Source organism: Rhamphochromis sp. 'chilingali', assembly GCF_963969265.1.
Source record: "Rhamphochromis sp. 'chilingali' genome assembly, chromosome: 10".
Lineage (NCBI taxonomy): Eukaryota > Metazoa > Chordata > Actinopteri > Cichliformes > Cichlidae > Rhamphochromis > Rhamphochromis sp. 'chilingali'.
Window position 1 is genome coordinate 3,251,658 of NC_137937.1, and position 14,303 is coordinate 3,265,960.

The 14,303-nt window shown below is 42.9% G+C and overlaps 1 protein-coding gene across 9 annotated transcripts in view; it reads right to left on the bottom strand.

The window, feature by feature from the left end:
* The window catches only part of fbrsl1 (fibrosin-like 1), a 285,955-nt gene that overhangs the window by 102,620 nt on the left and 169,032 nt on the right, over positions 1-14,303 (bottom strand). The window lies entirely within an intron of this gene.

Here is a 14,303-nt window from a genome sequence, read left to right on the forward strand (position 1 = left end):
CCAAGTCTTGCTGAACAGCTAGTAAAAATTCCCTTTAAAAAATTCATAGTGCAATTTCCTCAAATCCCTCCCAGCAAGCACAATTATGGAACTTTCATCTCAATTGATTTATGTCCTGGGCGAAGGGGGGGGGGGGGGGGGGGGGGGGGTAGAACTCGGTGTAGGCTGGGGAAGAGGGTCTGGTTGGAGGGTGGGAAGTGGTAAATCACTGTTTTTAAAACGGAAGGTGTACGGCCTTTTGTCAATTTCAGTGCATGCGTGCTGTGCAGGTGACAGAGAAGCGTATGAATAAGGGGAGGAGGAAGAGGGAAGAGAACATCTGACGGGTCTGAACGCAGAAGTGAAATGGCAAAAAGGAGGGGGCTGCGGCTGGGAGTGGGGGCGGTTAGTGAGATGGGGGCGAAAGGAGCGGTATTCCACTTGATTAATAACACTAATCAAATTATACAGTGTTCCACTGTGCCCTGAAATCTGGGGCCATAATGTCCTCTAATGGTGAGGTTCATGGAGCTAAACTTCAGAGGGAAAACACAGCGCTGACTGCTGCATGCCTTAATGAAGGCAGTAAAACATCCATTTCCAGAAGCCATGAAATGAAAGGCAAGATTGTAGATGTGCACCCAGTGGCTCCCCCACTGCAAAAAAAGAGAAGGCTGTTAACACAAAAGACGGTGCTGGGGCGAGTGAGACAGACAGACAGACAGACAGCAAGAAAGAAGGAGAGCTGCAAGGCCTTAAAAAGAGAAATGACAAGATAATCATATAAATGAAGACATTTAAAGGGCAAGAGCACCAAGAGTAAGCGGGTATATATAAAGTAAAGGGATGATGAAGTGAGGATAAAAAGACAGATTGGTAGATACTCTTTGTGCGTTCTCTTCTGGCATGAAGACAATCATCTGGGTCTGCTGATTATGGATGAGCCAGGCTGCTTTACTATGTCTGTTATACTTAGTGCTGCTGACAGCGACCACTATTCATCACTATTTAGTTGCTGATGCACCTAACCACAGCATCCTCCCTCTCATCTATCTCACTACTACTCCATTAGAGAATCCCTCCGTCCACCCAGGCATGTATTGTGTTGATCCACCTATCCATCTGAATGTCCAGTCGTCCATCCATCCATGGGTACATTTGTCTACTCATTCAACCTGCCATTCATCTGTATGTCCATTCATGCTTTCTTTCATTCATTCATCCCTCCACCCATTATCCATCCATCCATCTATCCATTCATCTTCTTCGTCATTTGTCTGCTGACGATCCAGTCATCTGTCAATCCATCCAGTCTGGGTCAATAGAACGAGCTCAGCGTCAGTTAGTTGCTCCAGACAAAAGTCGACTTCTCATTTCTTGGCATTATGCAGCACTAAGCCAGCAGATCTCCGCTGGCAGTTCCACACTTGTATATCTGACATTAATATCTAAGCAACATGCAGAAATCACTAGGCACTGTGTGGGTGTGAAGTCCAGCAGAAAATTCCTGCTGCATTATAACAAAGTGAAACTCAAACACACTTAGATTTATACAAAAGCATTATGTTTTGCATTTAATCTACTAAATTGCGCATGCTACCAACAATCAAATCAGGCTTTGCATCTTGAGTAAAGTAAACACTGCTCGTTGTCCTTGGGGCAAAAAAATCATCTGGAGAGCAAGGGGGGAAAAAAACAACAAAGATGAGAAAACACAGATTGCTATTGTTATTATTATCATAATTACAGCTGTGCTTATCATGCGAGCAGCCTCAATCAGGATGAAATACAGTTTCATTTGATGAAGCTTCCTGTTTTGACTGGCTTGAGTTTGGGAGCCACACACTTGGCTGGCGTGCCAAAAACTCAATCAGGCGCAATTACATAGCCATCAGATAGAAATGTAATTGATTTGAAGGCTGACATGAGATATAACTACATTACAGTGGAAGCACAGTGGGGAGGATCCTTGGGGACAGGGCCTACGGGGAGCTCATTACCACCAAGCTTTGAATTATTGAGTGCTAAGGCAGTGACATTGAGGAATAGAGGCGGGCGATTGGCTGTAACAGCTCGACAAGTGTTTATCTCAACTTAGAGCAACCTAAGTTGTCAGTCCATGTAAGAATATTGCAAAGGAAGAAGTTGCAATGGTTTGGAGTTAATGAGAGCATATCACGTGACGTCTGCTATTTCCATTCTGAGTATTTGTAACGAGTACAAGAAAAGGCACAAATACACTGTAAAGTCATGTTTGGGCGTCACTTCTATACTAGTAACATGTGTTGGGTCACATATTTGGTGCTTTATGCACTTTTTATTTTGTGGAAACACTGCATATCATTTTCAATGTTGGCTTAGGATGTTACCTTTTAAAATTTACATTCACTTATGCTACAGCAGATTTTTCTCATTTGGTTTCTGTTTCTGTTAATGTGGTTGTTTGTGAGCTTGCTATGTTCACTTCCCCATTCGCCCTGCAGGTGGTATTTATCCTTCAAGCTCAGGTCCTCTGTCAGAGGCCTGGGAGTGCAGTATCTTTGCTGGTCCTGGAACTGCACCTCTGGACAGAGATGTAGGATATAATTCCTGGATCTGCTGGAGCCACTCGCCCAGTTTGGGGGTCACCCGCCCGAATGCTCCGATTACCACTGGGACCACTGTTGCCTTCACCCTCCTGTTCCTTCTTCCTGATCACTCTGTATAGCTGCATCTATCACTACTTTTCCTCTGCTTGTCCACCACTACTATGTTCGGTTATTTAGCCATTACCAGTTTGTCTGTCTGTATCTAGAAGAGCTACAGGATTACAGCTTGACTATATGATGATGATAAAAATCCAGGTATATCTTACACACGCGCACACACCTGTATTTTTATTATTTCATCAGAAACCATTTAACCTGCCTTTCTCTTAATGTCACAGACACAAAGAGCTTAAATTAGGTGGAAATCTCCCTTGAGTCAGAAGGGTTGAAGTGGCCCATCTGCCTGACCCTTACCACTAGCCTACGGGTCGTTTCCCATAAGCGCTGAGCGATGAGTGCTGAGAGGATAAAGATATAAGTCACTGTGGAGGGACTCCTTCATCCCCAGGAAGTGGTGACTGCCTACCTCTGGGAGAGTTATGCCCTCTAGGCTACTACCACTGATCTTCCTGTGTCTATCTTATTCTTTCTATCACTCCTCTCTCTCTTCTCACACAGCTCTCCTGTGAGCTTTCTCACAAAAATGAGAACTCAATTAATTCAGGCGAAATGAGGTCGAGGGAGGAGGAGGTAGAGGCCTGGGTAGCCCAGAGCGACATTGAATAAGAGAGAGGAAAGCCTAACAGAGCCGTTTGCCGATCTGCGGCCTGGAAACAGCAAACTGAGCATGGGGTGACTGTGCATGTGCGTTAAGTCTTCAGCTGAGTTAATCCTGCGTGCACTTTAAATATGGCTGATGAGCAAATGCTCCTCATTGCTGAGGGAGATGTTGGGTAAATAGACAAGTCACAGGAAGCCAGAGACTGGAAAAAGAGCGCAAACTGAAAGAGCCGAGGACAGAGGCGACATGATTAAAAGCCTGCTGACATTCGGTGCCCAACAAGTTGTCTGTTGTATGAATGTGATGTTAACTTTAATAACGTTGGTAGCAAACACTGTAAACGTGCAGTTCTAAATAGTTGCACTAGATGTTTCAGAAACCTCCAGTCTGTGAAGACTAGGTGAATGGGCTGCATCTATGTCACGTAATGAAGATGTCATGTGACCTATGACCTTGGGATCGAGAGCCTACTGTCAGTGTCACAGATGCAAAGTGCAGCCTTAAAGACATCAATCTTGCATGAGCTTGGTCAACCTGCTTAATGTTACATTAGGGTGCCACGAGCAACCACACAGCTCAGATAATTTTCTCGTAGCCTTGCAGAAAAACTGGCAGAAAACCAGCTCTTAGCCTGGGCTAAGGTTTGAGGTCCCCAGTGGATACACATAAGAACAGGACACACATAGACACACAGACTGGAACTATATAGAGTTATAAAATACACAATATGAGGAGACAGTACACTACATATGCTAAAAAATAAACCAACACTTGAGTCGCTTTTCTTTTAGTCTAGACTCTTACTTGAAGCACACAACAAAAAACAAAAAGCAAAACAAATAAAAAACAAATGACCCATTTTTACAAAAGTTATGTTCAGTGCAACAGCGTCATAAAAGTAACCGCTTCCCTGTGACAGAGTGTAAATCTCACAGTATTCAGGGATACTTTTATGTTCCATTTTGACTGCAGTACATATATTACAACATTTTATCAGTCCCAGCTCCAGGACAAGGCTAGTAAAACGCGCGAGTCAGACAGTTCCAAATTTTCATATGATAAATACCTTACTAGCGAGAAGCCAGGATGGGCTGTGGCATTTGGTGTTTCCAAGAAAATCAGTATGCCACTAGTACTCGGAGTGATTGAACAGGCTGTAAACAGAAGCAGCAGACTTGCTCGACGCTTTCTGGGAGATACTAATATAGCACTACTTCCAGGAGCTGAACTGTAGGATAGAGGAGGGGTTTTGAAGTTCATGAACTGAGCAGGGAGTGCGAGAGCTCTTAAAATTACCATGTCCCTGTGCACGACCCACTGTCTGCATTTAAGTTCAGAGTAAAAGCACAAGACTGCTGAGCAAAGTACGTCAAGTAAGTCATAAGACACCCTTGGTCAATGGCTGATAGTGTTCCTCGCATTAGCCCAAATTAAAATTAGATCTATCTTTAACAATCTAATAAAAAAATGCCATATGATGACACTTTGCCTCATTTATACATCTTCTTCTCCCCCCATACCCTCGAGGAGAATTCATTCTCATTTGTTCATGGTGATTGTGAAAGGACTTTCTTTCTTTTCTTTTTACTCAAGTGGCATGTCAGTATTGTTGCTGTGTGAAAAATTAATCACAGTCAGAGATAATTTTTTCCAGATCTATGTCCAATCAAGACATTTAAGACTTCAGCTGGTCTCGTTGATATTATAGGTCAAATTAGAGCCAATAGAAGCATTAAGTACACAATTTAGGACTTTAGCTGAAGGGATGTGTTTGTGTCTTTACCAACATCAGCTGACGTTGATACTTTATTGAGCCTAAGGTTATTACACTAATAGCTGCACTAATATAAAAAGAAGGTCAGGTTCTTCCATGGCCTGAGTTTAAAGCTTGTTTCTAATGAAGAGACGTATGGAGCATTTTAGCACTAGGCAAACAACTCAACATGTTTATTATTTCGCCAAAAATATATCCTGTTTCTTCCCAAGCTCTCGCAGCAAGGTGAACACAGTTCAGATGCATTTTAAAATCTTTAAAATGTCATCTGTTTGATGACTAATTAATTTTAAATTTAAGACGGCGTTTTCACAGAAATGTAACAGGAAGGAGGCAGAGCAGGCAGTGAGAGTTTAAGCTCTGCAGCTATAGCAGTTTCGTTGGTGGTGAGCCGTTGTGAAAATTTGAGAAAAACCACAACCTATGTGCCTATTGTGCAAACATGTGAAACCACAAGGGTGCCATGAGTTGCTAAAAGAGCAGCTTATCTATATATGGGGTTAAGCCACAGCTCCACACAAACTGAAAGTTAGTTCTGTGAAATACACGTTTAGTTTTCAAGCCTCGGACAGCAGAAAAAAACTTGATCTGTGAGGAGAAACATGAAAAAAAGCCAGACTGGTAACTACACAGCAGCAGGTTACTAAACGATCTATTAAAGACTTTCCTAAAAGTCAAAAATAAAGGGTACCGTTTGGAATAAAGTTGCTTAACCCTCAAAAAGAGTCACAAAGACTTTGTGGAGAAGCTCTGATGCTGCTATGGAGGCACTTGATGTCATAACAACCTGAAGAGATACTTCCTCTCGAAAAAACGAAGCGGCATAACAGACGAGTACGCCGTGTGTCTGACAATGAAGCTTTTAGCCCTATTCTGTGAACGCACCGCTCCATCCCCAGACACATGCACTACTTCTCCTCTGACCTGAACACGAAACCTGGACAAGAAACACTACGCAACAATTTGGTTTTGTTTGTCCCCCTGGGGCCTTCCTGGCTCTCGGAAATCTTACCCTGGCATTCGCCATAATCCCCGGAGAATGAAACCAAGGCCCAGCAGCACAGACAAAGCACCAGGTGATTGTATATCTGTGACAGACCACCGTAGTAGCCTCTAAAAGTGGCCCCCGTGACACCAATAATTTGACGTCCCTTCTCCTGTTCCACGCTTGGCCTCAAGGGGTTGCCCCGTATCGACTTACATCTAGCCAGCTACCTTTGAATAACAAGAGCTGCATCAGCTTTAACTGACTCAATTGAGAAGAACTGCACACAGTTAATCTGGCTTTTGGCTGGTGCTGGCAGAGTAGATGACATTGGTGTCTGGAGCTGGAGAGTATCAGTTGACCTAGACTAATTATTCATAAGGCCTTGTGATGGCTGCCGCAGTCAGTTCAGACAGGAGCGGCTGAAAGGAAAGCACATACCAATCTGTCTAAGACAGAGCTCAAACAGCTGGGGACCTACAAGAAGCTATGAATGAAAATCTGAAACCTAGAAAGCAAAACGATGTCATTAAGAGCAGTCAGCACTCTCTGAGTGATCTTGTGTAGCAGCCGTACAAGATTGTATATGATGAAGTGAAGAATATGACTTAGCAGGGTCACTCATGCATGGCTAATAGGAGAATGATGAATTGCCTTAAATAATAGCACACTCCATATCCTCACAACCAAGAGCAGACATCGCCTTGAAATTTGTAATAACAGTAATTGTGATTTCAACCAATAGTCCTCCAATACAGTAATAAATACACGCTGTGTTGCCCGTGACGAGTCTACTAAAAAAGCATCTGCTGGCAAAGCCTGAATTTCACTCTTGCACAGAAGGCATTTAAAATGTCCAGATGTCGGTGAAAATTTTCTGGAAACACTAAATCTTTGACTGAAGCATAAACTTAATGATTAGAAAGCTCGCAAGGAAAGGAAAGCGAACGCGGTTCAGCTTCGAGCTCAGGCGAGCTGCTTTCTCACCTCTATTTACAATCAAAAATGAACCGCAGCAATGTGTACCCACAAGCACACATACAAAAGGGGCACTTATGTGCAAGCACAATAGCGTGGCAATTAGCGGCTAGAGAGGAGAAATGCTGGATCGGTTACAGTTGTTGAATGTTAATTACAGCATTTTACGGCATTGAGGAGATAACGAGTTAGCGCCTGGTGACAGCAGCGACATGTCCTTTAACAAGAGCCGTGGAAATTTATGAAACTTGAGATCAGGGACAATGAGGCGTTACTGGCTTGTCAGGCGCTCTTCTGCTCACCCTCCCTTTGTCCTAATGAAGGCAGACATTTGTTTCTTCCTCTTCTCTGCTTGCCCCTGCACCGTTAGCCTGAAATGATTATTGCTCATCTAGGAAAGGTAAAAATCAGCTGCTTGGGATTCTGTCCTTGTCAACTCTCCTCGCACAGCACCGCTGCTATTGTCTAATCAGTTTCTGTTATAGTCGTAAGGTTGGAGAAAAACAACCACAAAACGTGTGGACACGTGGCCAAAGATAAACATGGGGTCATATTAGAGATAATTCCTTCTCTGGCGCAGGAAACGTAGCTGCTAGTCAGACAATTGTGAGTGACCATTCATTCCAGTCTTTTTAAATAGCCGGGGATCAAGAGCTTGGTAAAATCCATGAGGTTAATGTGGTCATGTTGTGAAGCCTGGTTTGGAATTTAGGTTAATGGAATCATTGATAGGGCTCAGCTCTAATGCCTGCGATGCTTAAGAGGATCCATACTTTATGATTTAGACAAATCCTGGGACATTCTTCAAAGTTTCCCCTGCTGACCTTGGCAAAACAGACAGAGGCACACACGGGAGTGTGAGGATTTCTTTGGGACTTTACAGCCGCTGCTAAGTAGAATCCCCCAGGCTTTATCAGTGCCTGAATGGAATATTACATCAGTTACACTGGGGCAAACATGGGCCCCAGAGGAAATATTAAGAGTAATAAACTTGTAAAGAGAGCCTGTTTTCCCCTCTTCCCTGTCAAATTACTCTAAAGAATTTGAACAAAAATGTACAGTAAAATGGGGAATTCTTGAAATTGTAGCTCATGTCTAGACTAGGACTTGGAAAAAAAAAGCCCTCCTCTGACTTCACAAGACTTAGCTGTGGTCATGTTATTTATATCATACACCAGAGTGACTCCACTTTAATGCAGCTGTATTTCTAATAAGGAATGCAATTATGATGCTTGTGAGAATGTTAATGTTGTGATTTAACTTCTAATCTCTTCAGTACTGCTGCTGGCCTGCTACCAACACTTGTGCTGGGAAAAATGGTCATTTAAGTGGGTTGTAGCCTGGAAGAAGACGAGAGACTAACCTGCTGGTGAGAGCAAGGGGAGATCTTTTAAAACCAAAGAAGATGGTGTTCAGATGTCAATAAAAACAGGTGTTAACCAGCTTAGCTGAGATGTTAAGAGCTTGGATAATCCTAGCCTGGATCCAAGAGGGATCCTGCTCTGGAATACTAATGCTTAGGATGCACTGTTAAATCACACACGGTTGATTAGGGGATTGGATTGGGCCTGCTGCTACAGGACATCAAAGCTCAATTTGCATTTGCTAACAATTGCCAAGATTTGTAGAATAAGAACTGCACACATATAGTTAGAATTATGGGTCATCCAGGTTCACAATCAGCTACTGTGGCGTCAAAAGATTATGCTGAGGAGAGCAACGACACATTATGTTATGGATGTGTTGCACAAGATTCAGGATAGAAGTCTTTATTTTCCAGACTATAAAATAAACCACAGCAAAAAGTACGTTTCTGATTTGTTCCGACTTGCCTCATCCTCTTTGCTATTGAGAGCTCAAATAAAAATTAATATTAGTTCACATGGTGTTGTTTCTACAAGTTTAAGCCTCTGTATAAAAATAAATAAAAAACAACCCCAGCCAACTGCAGAGCTTTCATGCCAACAGCTACAGAAATGCAGCTCCAGTCCAATCAAAGTTACCCATAGGCCACTAAAGCAACAGCACGCCTGTGGGCACCATCCTCAGGCAAGCAAACTTAGGGGGTGGTCGTGGGGGTGTGCAGGGGAGCTGCTCAGCTTTGCAGATCCTGTCGGTTAGATCTGACTAACTGTGGTATTAGTAGGAAAAATTTGGTTTTCTTGATTGCAGTGCTTTCCAGTGATAAAATGATGTGCTTGTTGGGTTACATCCTGTGGAAACGGTGTCAAGCCCATAAACCTTGTTTTGGTGCAGATACATGAAAGAGCTACGCTCTTCCTTCCTCTCTGGCAGCCTCACGGTAGATTTCGATGAGCTTTGAGATGAAGAAACCAGCGAAATATCAGAGTTTTGTCGAGGTTCTGTGATTTGTCTATGATTTCGTTGCTTTGTCTGTTTGTCTGCATGTAAGCAGGATTACTTACAAAGTTATGGATGGATGCACATTAAATATTTTACCAGAGGAGGGGCTTAAAAATGTCCAGCTGCAGCTGTCCTGTTGGATCCGGGGACTCTATTCATCCTTGACGTAGGGGAAACTTTAAACCTTGGTGTAGATGTACAGCCTGGAACTGCTCCTGTTGTCTGCAGATTAGTAACTGTAGAAAAGATCCGACAGTGGCAACCTCTGCCTCTTAGTTTGTTAGATGGTAAATCACAAGTGACTTTCTTGAGGTAGCTAATATATTAAAAAAAATCATTTTTTTAGAAGCAAACTGAAAAGTTCTGCAAGATTTATAATTTCAAAGAACTGCAGTTCTTAATACGAACCTACTGTAATAATGAAACGCTATAAGCACTCAAGAGCAATTTACGTCACTGAGGGGCAGATACATCAAAGTACTGCGCTGGTGAATGTGCTCATTTTCAGCTCAGAAATTATCTCAGTACAAACAGATAGCACCTAAAGGGAAGGAATCACCTAAGACACTAAAGAGAGAACATCTTCACAAGGAAGAATGAGCCCAAAGAAGAATAAACAACAAACATGCTCTCCTCTTTTAAATATAATTCCAACGCAAGTAAACACACTAAGTCTTTCCCTCAAACCACCACCTTGTTTTTAAAATCCTTCATCAAGCTCCAGGATGAGACATCCATTTGGACAAACACCCCCCCCAAAACAAAACAAACAAACAAACAAAAAAAACATGTGACGCTCATCTGTTTCACTTAATCTACTTTTAATGTGCCACCTGGTCTGCTACATACATTCATATACTCTTACATGCCACTCCATAATCAAATCAGCATTTGGTGTCAGGGTGGCTCGTGGTTCGGGCTGTTCTCATTTGTAAACACCACCTGCCAGTTCTCACTCCTCTTCACTTGCTGGGTGACATTAGCACAAGCGTGAAATGTGATTTTGCATTGAGCAAACCTCTGCACCGAGCACATCTGAGTGTGCCGACCTGGAAAGCAGGCAGAAATAATCTCCGGTCACCTAAGTCAGAGGGAGCTGTCATGCATTACACAGAACACAGACACTGGCAACTAATAATCAGCTGCTAGGTGCTGCTCTCAGTAACCTGGGATGGTTGACTCCTGTGGCCCCTCCGACAATTTGTCTCTTTTTCTTTTGCCACACAGTTTCCACAGTTACTTTGGCTGTTCCCTTTTTAATGCAGAATCAGGCCTTCATTTTTACTGTGTGTTTGTTCACTTTTGGACTAAAATCTAAATGATGTCCTTATTTGATAAGCATTATATTGCATTTCATGCACGCCACCCTGCTGGCCACTCAGCCACAAAGTCATGATCATAATAAAGTCATAATCACTTAAACTGAGCTATTTATCTGAAATCTTAGTATCACACAACCCAGCGAGATCTGTGATGAGTTTTTATGCTGCATGACGACGCTTCACGCCTGCACGATCACGTATTCACTGACACAGTATTTAAACCACGATCAGAAACAGCACACATTTAGCACTTTTATGTCACGTACGCACAATGCACAGTAACACGGACGACAGATATATCACCTTTTAGCTGCTGGCATCGTGCCTTTTGATGAATGTCAACAAAGCAGTTAGCAGGGAGGAAATGAGAAAAAGAGAGAGACCAGAGGAGAGAAGAGGGGGGAAAGAACACACAATTATAAAAGCTTCATTTCTTCAGAGAACCATAAAGTCTCGTCCCAGAAGGGCAGCTGAGCACAAATCAATTTCTTTCAGTCGATTACAAGCACTGAGGTTCTAACCTTCATTTGTGAGTCTAATACTCCAACAGTTATGTAGAACACATACCAATTAAGCAATTCTGCGGAATAAGAGGGCCATGAACTGACGCGATTATGGAGGCCGGGCCCCTGGGGAGGTCGGGTTATCGGCTCAGGAGCAGGAAGGATGAGGGGAGCAGGAGCAGAGGATGGAGAGAAAAATGGTGAAGGAGGAGGAGAGACGGAAGCCGAGGAAAAAAGTCATTTATTAAGTCTAATACTCTGTGAAATGTTCCCATGGTAATAAGGCGGGGAGCTTGCGTTAATATCAGGGAGCCATGCAGAAAAGGTCACTCGATAACTGTACCGCCCACCGGGGTCGTGCTGACGGGAGCTGCTCAAACACATCTGATAATGCTCTCAGCGTCGTCACTCAGCGCCAGAGGTCGAGAGGATGGGAGCTTGGGGAAAGGTGCCATTTGTGGAAATTGCACTGATGTACCACTGAGCTCTGACACAATTCTCAGTGCGAGCCTTGGCTCTGTGCAGGCAGCCGCACCGTGACTGTACGGAATAAGCACGATGACACCAAGTCAAAGATTATGGGGGATAAATACAAGTCTCTGTGCCGTATTATGCTTTCCAATAAGTTTCTGATTTCGCAATCACTCACATCCACAATGGCATGAATATAAAGGAAAAGCAGCCGGCATCTTCTTTGCGATTTTCAATATGTGTTTGCACACAGGCTCATGAAAGGAAATGCATTAGAGGCACTCTCCATCTTTCTATTGTCACAAGCTAAATCTGATGCCATTTTCCTCTTGATTTAAAGAGGCTGAATGCATCTCTCCAGATATGTGGGGATCAACACATTGTCATTCACTGCTGAGATGCACCTTAACCACCGCCCTCGCTGCCAGAAGATTTATGGTAATTCCTGATAGCATGTGATAGGATGCAGCCCATAAACCCATGTGAGGTATGTGTTTCTATGGTAACCCTTCTCTCTATTCGCTAGCCCTATGCACCTTGGCGTTTTTACTTTTTTCCCTGCATTGTAGGCGCTGTCTATCTGAATGCCAGCGGTAGGAATGAGATGCAGATTTGTGGCAAAGCAAAGACACAGATGTTTCCTCATTGCCTTTTAATCTGCTATTCCCTCAGCGTCTGGCAAGAAACACTCCCCCTTTAGAATGGTAATTGGACGAGATGAATAATAAACAAAACGAAAACAGACCGATGTTTATGGGGAGCGTTTTAACACTTTGGAATGATCACACTTTATGGCTATTATTAGTGCAGAGGCAAAAGCAAGTGCTGCATCTTGTGGGAATAATAAAGGACAGAGCTTTACTTGTCTAATCAGGAGACCTATCAGGGTCTGGCAGAGGACGCCAGCGCTGTACTCATTAAGGCAGAGCAGCTCACAGTTCATCACTACCTTTGTTTTTCTTACTCATTTCCTCCCTGTTCCCCAAAGTCATTTTACAGTAAAACACACCCGCCATCTACTCGAATGCAAAATTGCATTCATATGCTTTGAATTACAAAATTAATAGATCAATTTACATGTCGTCATCCACATTTTTGGCTTTCTAAGTATCTGCCATCCACATGTTTACCATTTGGTCAGTAAAATCACCTTGAACTCGCTAGATCGATTGCTTGCAAATTTAAGATAATGATTTCATTATGTGCTGTCTGGCCTGATGAGCGCCTTCTCTTCGTTTCCCATCCAGCCGAACATCAAGCAAGTGCTCTGTGTATTTGTTGACAGTGCTGAGATAAGTGTGGATATTTAGACAGCATGTGATATCAGAAAACCGGCTATTTGCATGAAAGACCTGTCCCTCTTTCTCCCCGGAGAGCTTTATAACAGGAGGATATTTCAAACGCTATCAAATGTGCCAAACATTTACTTTGATAACTCCATCGATGGATCCCTGGATTTAATGGCAGCAATCTGAGAGTGCTGAGACACATGCCTGGAGCACAAACAATAATGGAATAGAAATGTGAGGAAGGGATGAATAAAATCTCTTTTAAACGTTCATAAATAATGCACCTCGTGGACCTAGAGAGTTGTTGCCTATTTAACAATGCATGCCTCTTCCTGGTTTCTGTGCAGGCGGAGATGCAAACACAGCGTGCATTGTGGGTCAACATGGAGGAAGACAGCCTAGCGCTCCCTCGACCCTCTAAACCTCGGCTTCCACACCCCCCTGTGGAGCGAGTGCTCCCCACGGCAAATTGCCAGTCACGTGACGATGGCATCGACAACTGCATTTTCTCGTTGCGCCGAAAACCGTAATGACAAAAGGCAAATTTATAAAATGACCGAGTGCTTGCCAAAATGAGGGAGAAGATTTGAGAAAATGGGAGAAAAACAAAGTGCAGGACTAATTATCCAATTAATGTGCAATTAAGCCCGTGCAGCCTAATGGTCTGTGTTGGATTTGGTAATAGCTCTACCAGACTGAGGAGCCTATTAAACTAACTGTAGGCTGCTGTACAGAGCAGACAGATTCAAAACACTGCCTCAGCGAAGGGGCCCACTAGTCGGATGTTACAATTACAGCAGCTGTCGACATTATCACTTAATATAAAAAATGTATGTTGTACTGTGAGCTCAGGCATGCTGACTCTAAGTGTGCGGGGAACCAAAAATATATAAAAAAAATCAACCTCCGACACCCCCACCCCCGACACATAATTCAACAAAGCATTTCATTAAGATTTTCATTATCTGCCATAGCAGAGTTTGCTAATAAATGCTAATTATATTCAAGCTAATATTTAATCACACACAATTTCTCCAGTCAACTCAGTTTGAGGAAATACTAATTCTAATGAATGCGTTTACAGTGCATTTTATGAACTTCAGCACAGGCGGAATAAAGAGAGGAAATAGGGAATGATGTTCAAAAGTGCTTTTTCAACTATGAGCTTTATTAGCTTTGACTTATTTCCTACCCTAATGAGATCCTCTTGGAGGGATGTTTTCGTACAATTAATAATGCACACAGAATAATCAGAAGCATAAATATTTATCAGTCTGTGTGTCTGTCTAGTATAGGATGTGGTGAGTTCAGGCAAACCCATCGAAGCAA